The sequence below is a fragment of the Meles meles genome, chromosome 1, assembly GCF_922984935.1.
Source record: "Meles meles chromosome 1, mMelMel3.1 paternal haplotype, whole genome shotgun sequence".
NCBI classification, from domain to species: Eukaryota; Metazoa; Chordata; class Mammalia; order Carnivora; family Mustelidae; genus Meles; species Meles meles.
In genome coordinates this window covers 148,430,726-148,441,972 of record NC_060066.1, presented here as the reverse complement: position 1 = coordinate 148,441,972, position 11,247 = coordinate 148,430,726, and the positions used below count along the sequence as shown (strand labels likewise).

Below are 11,247 nucleotides of genomic sequence, written 5' to 3'. Positions count from 1 at the left end.
TGAGGGTTGTTATTTTCTTTCTGAGATCTGCCACGGACTTACTGAGTGACTGTTGGCAAGAGTTACAATCATATTCCACTCCCTCTTTCTCATTTTCTAAACGAGGGTAAGAATATATAAAGCTCTGATGATGCTAAATGGAAAAGCAAATGATCATTGTCTGTTTAAAGATACATGTATGGTAGAGAAAGAAGGATTTCTTCTGTTCTGAAACGCCAGGGAAAGACAACATGAAGGTGGGGGGAAAACCCAATTAATCTAAGGAGCGTAAAACACACACACACACACACACACACACCACGCATTCCCTTTCAGTTGTGCATTTGGGTCCTTTCGGAGAATTAATCATTAATAAATACTCAAATACTCTTTCTTTTTGCAGTGCAGGATATAGCACTACCTCTTTAAAAGTTAACAGGGATTAATTCTCTTTCAAAATAAACATTCTACTTAACAAACTGTCTACGTTCCTTCACTGACATACGGGTGCACCAATGAAGTCAAAGCTCTGATCGCATTCAAAACTCGGAGTTTTATCCAAATGTGTTTACCCGGCTCCTAATAACAGATTTTCTAGATACCATCTAAAATCCTGATGACAAAACAGAAAGACTCCTAAAAGGCTCACAAAACCCGGCTCAGCTAGAGCGTCAGCTAATCTGGGTCTATTTTTCCCTATGATTAACCAGTTCTTAATGACAGCGTTGCTTATCTTACAACTGTGACATGAAGAGGGAGCTGTAGCTCTTCTGAGACACAGTTCTGCAAGAACCAGCTTATCCACGCTCTCCGATCTCGTGTCTGTTTCTCTTTCTCTCTCCCTCTCTTGCGCTGTCCCTCATTCATTCACTCTTCCATCTTTTTGCCATTGTGCCAGCTCAATTTAAATGTATCTGCTCTGTATCTGTTCAAGTGGAGATAATCCATGCAAATCAGGAGCAGGGGCTTTCCATGCTTGGTTCACAGAGAGGACTCGGCTTGAGGAGGTCACTCGTTCACAGCCGCTCCTCCCATTATATTTTTCCCCTTATTGCAGAACTGCTGTATGTATACAGTGACTGAAAGGACTCAATTTACTGCAGCTGCTGCCTGGCTTTACTTACAACTTTTTTTTTTTTTTTTTTTTTTTTTTTTTTTTTTTTTTTATAAAGGAACTTACCTCCATCTGTCTTTTCAAGGTAGGAAGTCTGATTCTTCTAAAGACCGTGTGTAATGCCTGCACTGTCTGCTTATTATCAAATGTCACTTGAATGCTTTATATTGTTGCTGGCATTAGGCACAAATGCTGGGATTCCAGGTGCCTCACGCTTTTGTTACTTAGCGGGAGAGGTACAATTGTTTAAGTGTCGGGTATTGTAATGTTTATTTTCCCTGCAGCCAGCTTCAGTTTTACAATGTCAGAAAGATTATAGTGTCCACTCTCTAATCTAGAAATACAATCCTATCAAGTTTTTCCCTCTTAAAAAAAAATAATAATCTCTCAGTATGTTTTAACTTCTCATGCATCCTGACCAAGCATAGTCAAGGGTAAAATTCAGTTGTGTTAATTTTGGGGTTTTGTTTTTTGGTGTGTTTTTTTTTTTTTTTCCTAACCTGGCATCTACCTGCAGCGTTTTCTGTGAGAAAGAACTAACTGTTGAAATGTTTTTAACCACAGCCAGAAGAGATTTTACTTCATTCGGCTGCAAAGCAAGAAGCTGAAGGCCTTATTGCTAACAGGCCTGTCAAATAGATTTATTCTTCACAATTTACAAATGTTACGAGGCTATGCAGAAGTATTATAATTAGCCAGGATTCAGTTCCTGCGATTGTACACGTGCTTATTTATTGTTTTGAGATTGAAATTAGATTATAAAAAAGTTTAATGTCGCAGGGCTAACAAAAAAGCTTATGTTTGTACAACATTGTTTGATGTCATTTTTTAAGGCTGATTTCAATAGCCAAATGGTTGTGTTTAGATTAAAGATGCACCTAAGAGGCTAACAGATTTGACGAGATCCGTGCTGATTTATGAAGTCAGTTTCTGGGCTTCCATGACTTCTTATGTGTTTCCTTGAAGTTCCTTGTAATAATATTTTAATCATTCCTTAGTCATTTCAATTTTAAAACATACTAAATGCCATAAAATTATAGACTCAAAAATCTTTTTGATTAGTACAAATATAATTATATTATTCCAGTTACAATTTAGTTTTCAATAAATGTAATATGTCTTTCAAAGAACTCCCTATTAATATAATTTTACATTTATTAACTTATTTTCCTAAGAAGGTTTGACATGTAGCTATGACAAGACCATTTAATCGCTTGTGTAGTATGGAATTGAACATAAACAGTAAACAAAGTTGACAGTCCTGAAAAGAAGAAAAAATGATCCTCTGGTATACTGAATAGTTCTGATGACATAAATCTTTGATTTCATCTTCCAGGTAGATACTTGTAGTTAGTGGAGTTCAAGGGAAAAAATTTATTATCCACATAAAATATCTCAGTGCCAAAAATGTGCAGTTCTTTTTCTTTTGGATACAGACTCTTCTACTGAAGGGAAAAAAAATGCACTCTGATTTTTGAGTACAGTATAAGGCATGAAGCCCTGTCATTGTTAGCATAAAGAAGACATCTACACAAGTATTACTGTGCAGAGGGCAATCTTTCTGTCTCTGGCATTTGTTAGGTTACTGTACATAGAATTTAACAGATGAATATGTTCTGCTTCGTGGCATTTTAGTGATCCTATTGGTATGCAGGCTACTCTGCTAGGACAGCAACAGAAAAAAAAAAGGGATATATGTTTTATAGCAGTGGTAATAAAAGCCTTCTGCAGTGAGAGAAGAAGAATTTGACTTATTTTCTATGCAGTAATTAGAATTTCTTTAAAACCCATTGAAATACTGAGTGGTAAAAAGTAAACTGAGGCTTCTCCAGGAAGGGCTAATTGAATGTATCTATTCGAATCATGTAGTTGCCCATGAATATCTTCTTGCCAGACGCTGTCACTGGAGGATTCCATTCACATCTTCAGGATTACGGGGAAAGAAATGGATTCCTCCTCACTAATGGTGGAGGGTGATTCTTTCATATTTAAAGCGAGTTTGGGAAGAGCACCTGACACAGGAAAGCCTGAACAGATGGAAAGGTGTGTGAGATTGCCTGGTTGTGTGAACTTGAGACTAGTGTGAAACCAAAGGCTGCCCCTTCAGAACAAAGGAATGCCATGCAATACTCTGTCAGCAGTCAAGCTGAGCAGAGATATAAAAAGTGGCCAGGGAGATCTGGGGAGAGAGAAAATGCAAACAATGAGGCATTCTCTTTTCAACCAAATTACCAGTATTTGATAGGTATGACGGCGTTCCCCCGTGGAATTTCAACCCATCATTTCCTAGCTATTTCAAAATCACATCTTTTATAGACTTTCACATTTGTTTGCAAAGCTCCTAGGAAACTCTCCAAAGACCTAATAACTTGCTTGCCTTAAATTAGGTTTTACTGTGCATCCTAAATAAAAAGGTCATAGCCTTTAACTCCCATGAGTTTCTTGCACTTGGTCTATAAACTTGCCACTCCTCTAGTAACTCATTCGAGCAACTGTTTGAGATAAGTTACATTTTACTCCATTTTACTGTGCCTTGCAGCAGAATCTATAGAACTGGTCAAACTTGTAGCTGTATATAATACCATGCTGTTATTCCCACCTGGCTCTCTTCTGCTGGTTTTACTGAGTGCTGTTAAAAAGATAAATTATCATCTTAAAGGGATGCTATGGAGGGTGTTAATAAGTTCTCTGTAACTTCCGGAGTGTTCAGTGGTGCCGGGGAAACTTGTGTCCCTGCTCCAGGGGAAATGATGTGCCTTGTCAGCAGACATTCAGTGCCTTTATCATCTACAGACATGAAAAAATCCTCAAGAAGGACTGTATAGTGCCATACGTATTTTCTCTATCTTGAAACATTGCTGTGTGTGGATTGATCATAATAGCAAGTGAACACTCAGCAGATACTAATTGCTTTGTGTGTATTAATTTAATCTGCACAACACTGTGAGGTGGAGGGGACCATCATCCTCATTTCACACATCAAGACACTGAGGTATAGGGAGCTTTGGTGGTACAGCCAAGGCCACACAGTTGTGATAGAACTGGGATTTGAACCCATTTATTCTGTTACTGGCTTCAAAACATCACACAACCATGCCTCCTTCACATAACTTAATATAATGAGGATACCCACCCCACACGCCAACAGCAGAAACGTTTCTATTGCCCCATTTATATTCTTGCTTCTAATATCTGATTCCAATTTTTCAACTCTCGCCAGAGCTCTTTACATCTGTCTGCATTACCATTAAAGCAGAGGGTTTTTTTTGTTTTTGTTTTGTTTCATTTAATGCATGCCAAGAACATTACAGAACATTTGTCTTTTATCTCAAGGGGTTAAGGACCAAATCAGATCTATAATTGGCTGACTTGTCTACTGACAGCATTTGAAGAACTGCCCCTCACCTTTATTTTTTATTTTATTTTATTTTTTCTATCTAAAAAACAAGATTGACATCTCTTTATATGTTTGGAACTTTTCAGTGGTGTAAAATGCTTAGTAATGATGGAAATTAACCTGAGGCTTTATCTAACTACCTTTTCTTGCAACTCCATCGAAGCTCTGGTAACAATTAAAATTTTCATGCAAACAACTATTCCCATCAGAAAACACATATTCTTCTATCTTGTCATATCACCCTTCAAAATCTCCTAGATGGTGAAAAGGAAGCCCTTTTCCTTGTCTTTCTTTCTATTGGGTGCATCTGAATGAAAATTTCCCAAGTTGAAATATACCAACGCATTAAAAAAGCAGATAAAGAAAACAAGTGGAGTGAAAATACATCTTTAAATGGTCAGACTCTGAAACCCTGAAATAGTTATCTGTCCTTGTGTTAGAAGGTGTTATCTCCTCAAGGAGAATGAGCAAGGACAGGTCTATACAGAAAAGCATTTGTGCCTTTACTTCTGTCTGTTTATTTGGGATAGCTTGAACTGTCTCCCACTGTTTTTCTACCCAGTGTGAGCAGATAAACTATTATACATGTAATTCATAGGAATCTGATTCAAAGACTCTGTTCATTTGACCTCTGGATATCCGATATGTAATGTAAACAAAAACCTGAACAGCACCAACACATAATCAAGAGGCAGAAATGTGCGGAACGTGGGTCAGTAGCAATTGAGCAAGCTACACATTTCTCGAGTAACGAATGAAAAACAATTTTGATGCCATTCTGTGATACCAGCATTTTTTTTTTTTAGATCTTATTTGAAGTATCAGGCAGATGGACTGCCCTATATATCCAGAACCCCTATCTGCTGGCAGGCAGAAAGCCCGAGAACCTATCTTTAAAGTTATTTTAATATATCACTTTTGCCCGGATTAGCTAAGTTAGACATCGACCATTGGTACAGGGAAGGTTGGGAATTAATTTAAATTTGAGCTTACCCTTCCATCATCTCTTGCTGAGTGAGTTCCTTAGCCTGTGAGACATTCCTTTCAGATTTGATTTCTCCATTACTTGGTGGATATTTCTACTTTGAAAGAAAAAGAGGGGGCGGGAGGACAGGGCAAGATTGTTATGAGCTGTGAGTTGACATAAACAGTCAAGGAAGTTAAAACAGACCTAAAACCATTTGAAGACTGTGTCCCTGGTTCCTAAATTCTTCAGCTGCATAATTGAATTTCCTATCTAAAAAGATGTCAATTTCTTGAAATTAAAAGTAAAATCAAAAGATTTTTCTCACTGTGGAAAGCTTGTGCTATGAGCAAAAAAGCCATTCAGATAAATTAATTCTCAAATGTATGAGCACTGACTGGACAGTCAGCAACACAGCCAAGCTCAAGAAACAAAACTTCACTGATTAGTAAGATCTACTGTTGGGGAAGCAAAGCCAACACTTGTACACAGCCTTACAACCAGGACTGGAAATTCTGTTTGTTTCCAACTGTTGTTATGTATGTTGCTTTCCTATCAATCCTCTTCCAGAAATATCAAGTTAATGCCCTTCCCACAGTCACTGTGACCGCTTCCCTCTCTGTTGACTGAGCCTACAGTTTACATTACAGAAGTCAGCTTCTAACTGTTCTTTTCTCCTTTTTCCCTGGTTGTTTTATGGGTCATAGTTTGCTGTATCTCCAGTAGCTTGTAAATTACTTAAGGGTAAAAATCATACTTATTCTGTGTCCCTCACAGAACTTGGCCCAGTGTAAAGGCCAGAGATCAGTCTTGATTAATATTTGAATGATTGATGGAATTTCAAAAAATCTAGTTAGCTTAGGTTATGTATATACTTTTAAATTTGTTTCAAGGGCAAAGTGAGGAACATCTATTCATTCAAAACATTTCTTAAGACCTTGCTATGTAGCAGACACAGGACCCGTGCTCTGATAGCATATGACAGTTCACAGTTCAATTTTTAAAAACAGCAGTAGGAAAGGAGATTATTCCGATAGATAAAATCATATATATAAATATATGATATGTGTTACATATATATGCTATATATATGTATATGACTTCTCGATTGGAACTTAAAGGAGCAGGCGACCTTTAAGGTGGAAGGTAGAGCAGGAGGAGAACAAAAAAGACAAAGGGAAATAAAGTAGAAGATGGGGGAGGAATGAGGAAGATGTCTTGAGGGATGAGGAGGGAAGGGTTAGAAGATTTTAAAGAATACAGACCTTGGCCTTTCTTATGAACCCAGTTTACAGCTTTTTAATTCCTATCATCAAATCTCCATACACAATAAGTGGAAGAGAAATCGTAATTAATCTCAAAGAGAAATTATTCTTTGGCCTGTAGCTTTGTCTCCTTAGGAATGGATATACTAAGCAGGGTTGGGGTCCTAAGTAAGGATGAAAGCAAAGAGGATATGAGGCGGCTTTTAAAACAAACTCTAGAATTGTCAATCCAAGAAGAGATCCCACACAGGGAGCTTACAACCATAAATCAGATTCTACAAGGAATTTGGCAAGTCCTGTCTTCCTCAGCCACACATCCGCACCTAGGCAGGGTGGAGATGGAGCCTGTCAGAGTGGGCAGCTTCCAAGGTGTGGCTGTCAGCCGGCATGCTGCCGGAAAAAGGCTGGGATGCGTGAAGTGAGACATAGGGTTCAGGAGGCAGTACTGGGAGAAGTGAAACAGGAGAAGCAGTTTGGGGGTCACCAACCTGGGGCAAAAGCAGCGTTCCCCATCTATCCCCTTCTGAGTCCCAGAACCGAGGGCAGGAAAAATCTCCCAGTTCCTCAGAAGTTGAGCTGCGCCCCTCCTCTCGGGAGGCACTCTGGCAATTATGCAGTAATAAAATAAAAGTTATAATAAACTTACTACTTTTATCCACCTAGCTGTGGAGATGGTAAAGGCTCTTCCTGAGAGCCTTCTGCGAATGAAAAGCCATTACATCCCGGCTACCTGGAATCTGTTGGCTTCGGTGAGGGACAGAGCAGCCGGCAGGAGACTGTAAATTCATATTTCTAATTAATGAAAGAGATAGAGGACCATGTTTTAATCAACGGCCTTCTTGGAAAACAACAATCAAAGGCATTTAAAATCACGTGACCTGAACTTACAGAGGTAGTATCATGAAACAGAAAGAGCAACAGAAACTGACAGACAGAACTGGGCTGGAATCCCAGCGTTTGGCCGTAGCATTTCATTTCTCGGAGTTACAGCTTCCTCATCTGTAAACTAGAAATAAAAACATGCACTTCTCAGTTTTCTAGAAAAACTAAATATCTGCTATAGGCCCCCAAACAACGCTGAGCTTCTGAAAGATGTTCCACAATACGACCCCATATTCATTTTGCTTTCTATTCGAATTCAGAGTCGCATGACCCTGGACCTCTCTCACAGACATAAGTATTTTGATGCTTAATGGCTTCATTTTAATGTCTAGCTAAGAAAAGAAAAAAAGATTCAAGGGACCACAAAGCACTGATCCTAACTGTTACTAAACTAGTATCTGAAGGTGGTAGTACTTAAAATTCTTAAGTCTTCTAGGATGGCAGTGACGTCAGTCATAGCCACGAAGAGCAAATGTTTCGAGAAAGATGCCTCTCATGCTGGGGGTTATATTTATAATTTTGATTGGAATTACTCTTTTCATCTACCTCTGATTCTCAGGTCCTGACTGAATATATCCTGAAGGCCTGATGCCTAATGCCCAGCTTGTGTTAATTTTCACAGCTTTTTGAAACGGCCTGCCTGTGAGTGCTCCCAGGCACTTGGGTAATGGGCTTGAGCTGCAAAGTTGTGGAATTCCTTCTGAGCAGGTTCTGTGCAGGCCTGAGTTTCCAGTACCCAGGCTCAAAAGCCAGACTGAGAAATTTTGGAAGGATTGACCAGGAAGTAGTCAAATCTAAAATCTTTCCTAAGAGCACTCTTATTTTTAGTTTCTGTTGTGTGGGAGACGAGCTCGGGGCCCACATCAGAAAGCAAGAAGCATCAGGACATGTGAAAATCGGGAGGGCATTTCACAGCTTTGTAGGATTTTTCTGATTTCTTTGGAAACTATGTAAATGAATTCCTTAAACACAGGCTGTCATTGATTTTTCCCGATGTTCATTGATCTTCTCATCATTGCTTCATGTATGTGTTCTCCCAAAACATCCAGTATCGATATTCCTCTCCCTCAATTCTGTCCCCGATCCATTATAAGGATATCATTAAAACCTGCTTAATTTCCTATGAAAGATTATATTAAGTGCACTTTTAGTGTAATTATGTCAATAGTGGAAGATAAACATGTATTAGACAGTGCAAAATGCTGATTATCTGTCAGGGTAAATCTGTTTATTTGAGATACCGCAATCCGACAACCCCCTGGTGTTAATCGGGAAAGTACATTCTCGTTCCAGGTACGGTGTGGTGGGGTCTGACAGCAGAATGCTGTCAATGGCCTCCTGCTGTGGCATGATCTTTATCATATATAAACCCATATATATGGGGTCATAAGTAATAAAATACAGACGTGCGATCATGTGTTTTAGGCATATGTGATGTACTTACATTTGGGCATTTTTGTACGGGTAGAAAACAAAGTTGACATGTTCGAGAAAGGCAAGAGTGGGTTACAGGATTAGCCTGCATTTTCATTTGTGCCCAGGGCAGGGTTTGCCTCCATAATGGCAGCTCAGAATCGTTTGTATTAATCCCCAGAGAAAGGAAAGAGCCAGTGCAAAGAAGGGGACTCAGGGAAGGTCAGTCTGGTAGAGGGTGTCGCTCTGATTCTCAATGCCAACGTGCTTCTTTGATTCTTTTAAGCATTTTTTTTTTTTTTTTGAGGTAGTACAGTGTAAATACATCCTAGAGACACTACTGACACTACTGCCTGCCGGCTGCAATTGGGCACCAAATTTTCCTTTAAGGAGATAAAACAGTATAGGAAGGCAACATGTCACACTAGCCGTGGCTCAATTCCACCAGGTTTTTGTGCAGCAGAAAACAAATCGAGATGAAAATGGCTTGAATATTCAGGCACAGTGTGCCAACCTCTCTGAAAAATAATTTTGTCTGACTTTATTACATTGTGATCATTTCCTGAAAGCCATAAAATGCTGAGTAGAATAATAAAAATTGATACGTGTATTGACATTTTAGTTTCCTAAATAGAAGCAGAGAAATATAAACAGCGTTTGGTCTTTGCAACTCTTCTGACCAATCATTCGTATGCTAATTCACTTACTCTCATTCGGCCTTAATATAAACGTCTTCTGAAATAATTTCTCCCCAGTATATTATGCACATCTTCAGTTTGATTCAGAATTTACATGTGTAGTTTGCATATTTTTGCATCAGAGTGTCTGCTTTAAATTAGATAAAGGTCACTGTCATTCATAATCAAGAAGAAGGTGGATTAAAGGTCACAATTCAATAAAAAAAAATCTGATTAGATGTAGAGGTTTGTTCATGTGATTCAATATCATTGGATAAGTGGAAATCATGAGTCAACAAATTAACCTCAGGATAGTGGGTGACTTGCTTCACTGGGATCAAAAATATTCACAGATTTTTTTCTTTTTTTCCCAATGTCTAACTTGTTTGTCTCTGTGTAGCAGTGACAGTTACTTCTGTTACTACTCTTACCATTAGTTGTCTTTTATAATGTCACTTGGTTTTAGGAGTGGCATAAATGACAGTTTTATCTCCAAAATATAGTAGAAAGTTATAATGAATTAATAATAGATGTGGATTAGGAAGTCCCTGAGGACCTATGGTTACTTCTACCATTTTTTCCCTGAGGTATTTCCTAGTTCCTCCACTCTTTTGAAACGATGGAGCTGTCACAGCACATTTCTTCCCTTACATAACTACTTTATACCTCTCACAGACACTTAGGAGCCCCTATAAACCCTTCCAAATCGTGACATCTTACTCGGTGTTTCTGTCTGTGATTAGAAGGGATATGTATAAAATAAGTAGAGCCAGTGGCAGACAATTAGGCTTTGTCAATTGGTTGAACTTTTTTAAGGTTCAACCTTAAAAAAAGGTTTTTTTTTTAACCTTTTAAAAGTTAAAAGATTAACTTTTAAAAGGTTAACCTTTTAACCTTGACAATGACTTGAATAAATGGAAAGCAGCTGAAAACAAACAATTGCTAAGTCGCAAGATACAGTCGTTGTTTGGTCCATACATCAATGATTCATGTAACAGAACTTATTACCAAAAAGGAAAGAGTCTGACTTGCTCATCTTAAAATATTTCTTTTCCTTTTTGCATGTGCTCTTGACTTAAGGGGAAATCTTATCCCCGCCCCCCCCCACCACTGAATTATTTGTCTACTCTATTTGCTATATTGGTACCTTAACAGATCATCCAAAAAATAAAAGAAAATTTTAAAAAGAGAGAAAAGGAGAAAGAAGAAGAAAGACAGACAAGAAGGCACATTGTTTTTTTTTCCAAAGAAAATCAAACATTTTTATAGGAACTATAAAGGTTAAATGACTTAAGCAGATTATAATTAGTTAATTTTGTTAAACATATATTGGATCAATTTTACATTATTTTAATTACCTTTTGGAATAAATGGTTTGGTGAACAAATTCCTTGATGTTCAGGATCAAACAAAATTACCTTTCCTCTGGGTAGGCTTAAGTTTCACAAAATGATTTGGAAATGACCTCCTTTGCTTTCATCTAAAAATATCTTTGGATTTAGAAAATGATTAAAGTGGGATATATTGTGTTTTAAATCAATCATATTTTATCATTT

General features: G+C 38.0%; 1 protein-coding gene across 1 annotated transcript in view; it reads left to right on the top strand.

Annotated features, from left to right (window-relative positions):
* The first annotated feature begins 1,159 nt into the window (after positions 1 to 1,159).
* ADGRL2 (adhesion G protein-coupled receptor L2) overlaps positions 1,160 to 11,247 on the top strand; it is a 630,223-nt gene continuing 620,135 nt past the window's right edge. The window contains exon 1 of the mRNA XM_046010332.1: positions 1,160 to 1,178. The gene's annotated coding sequence lies outside the window, so the exon portion shown is untranslated. The remainder of the gene's footprint in view (positions 1,179 to 11,247) is intronic.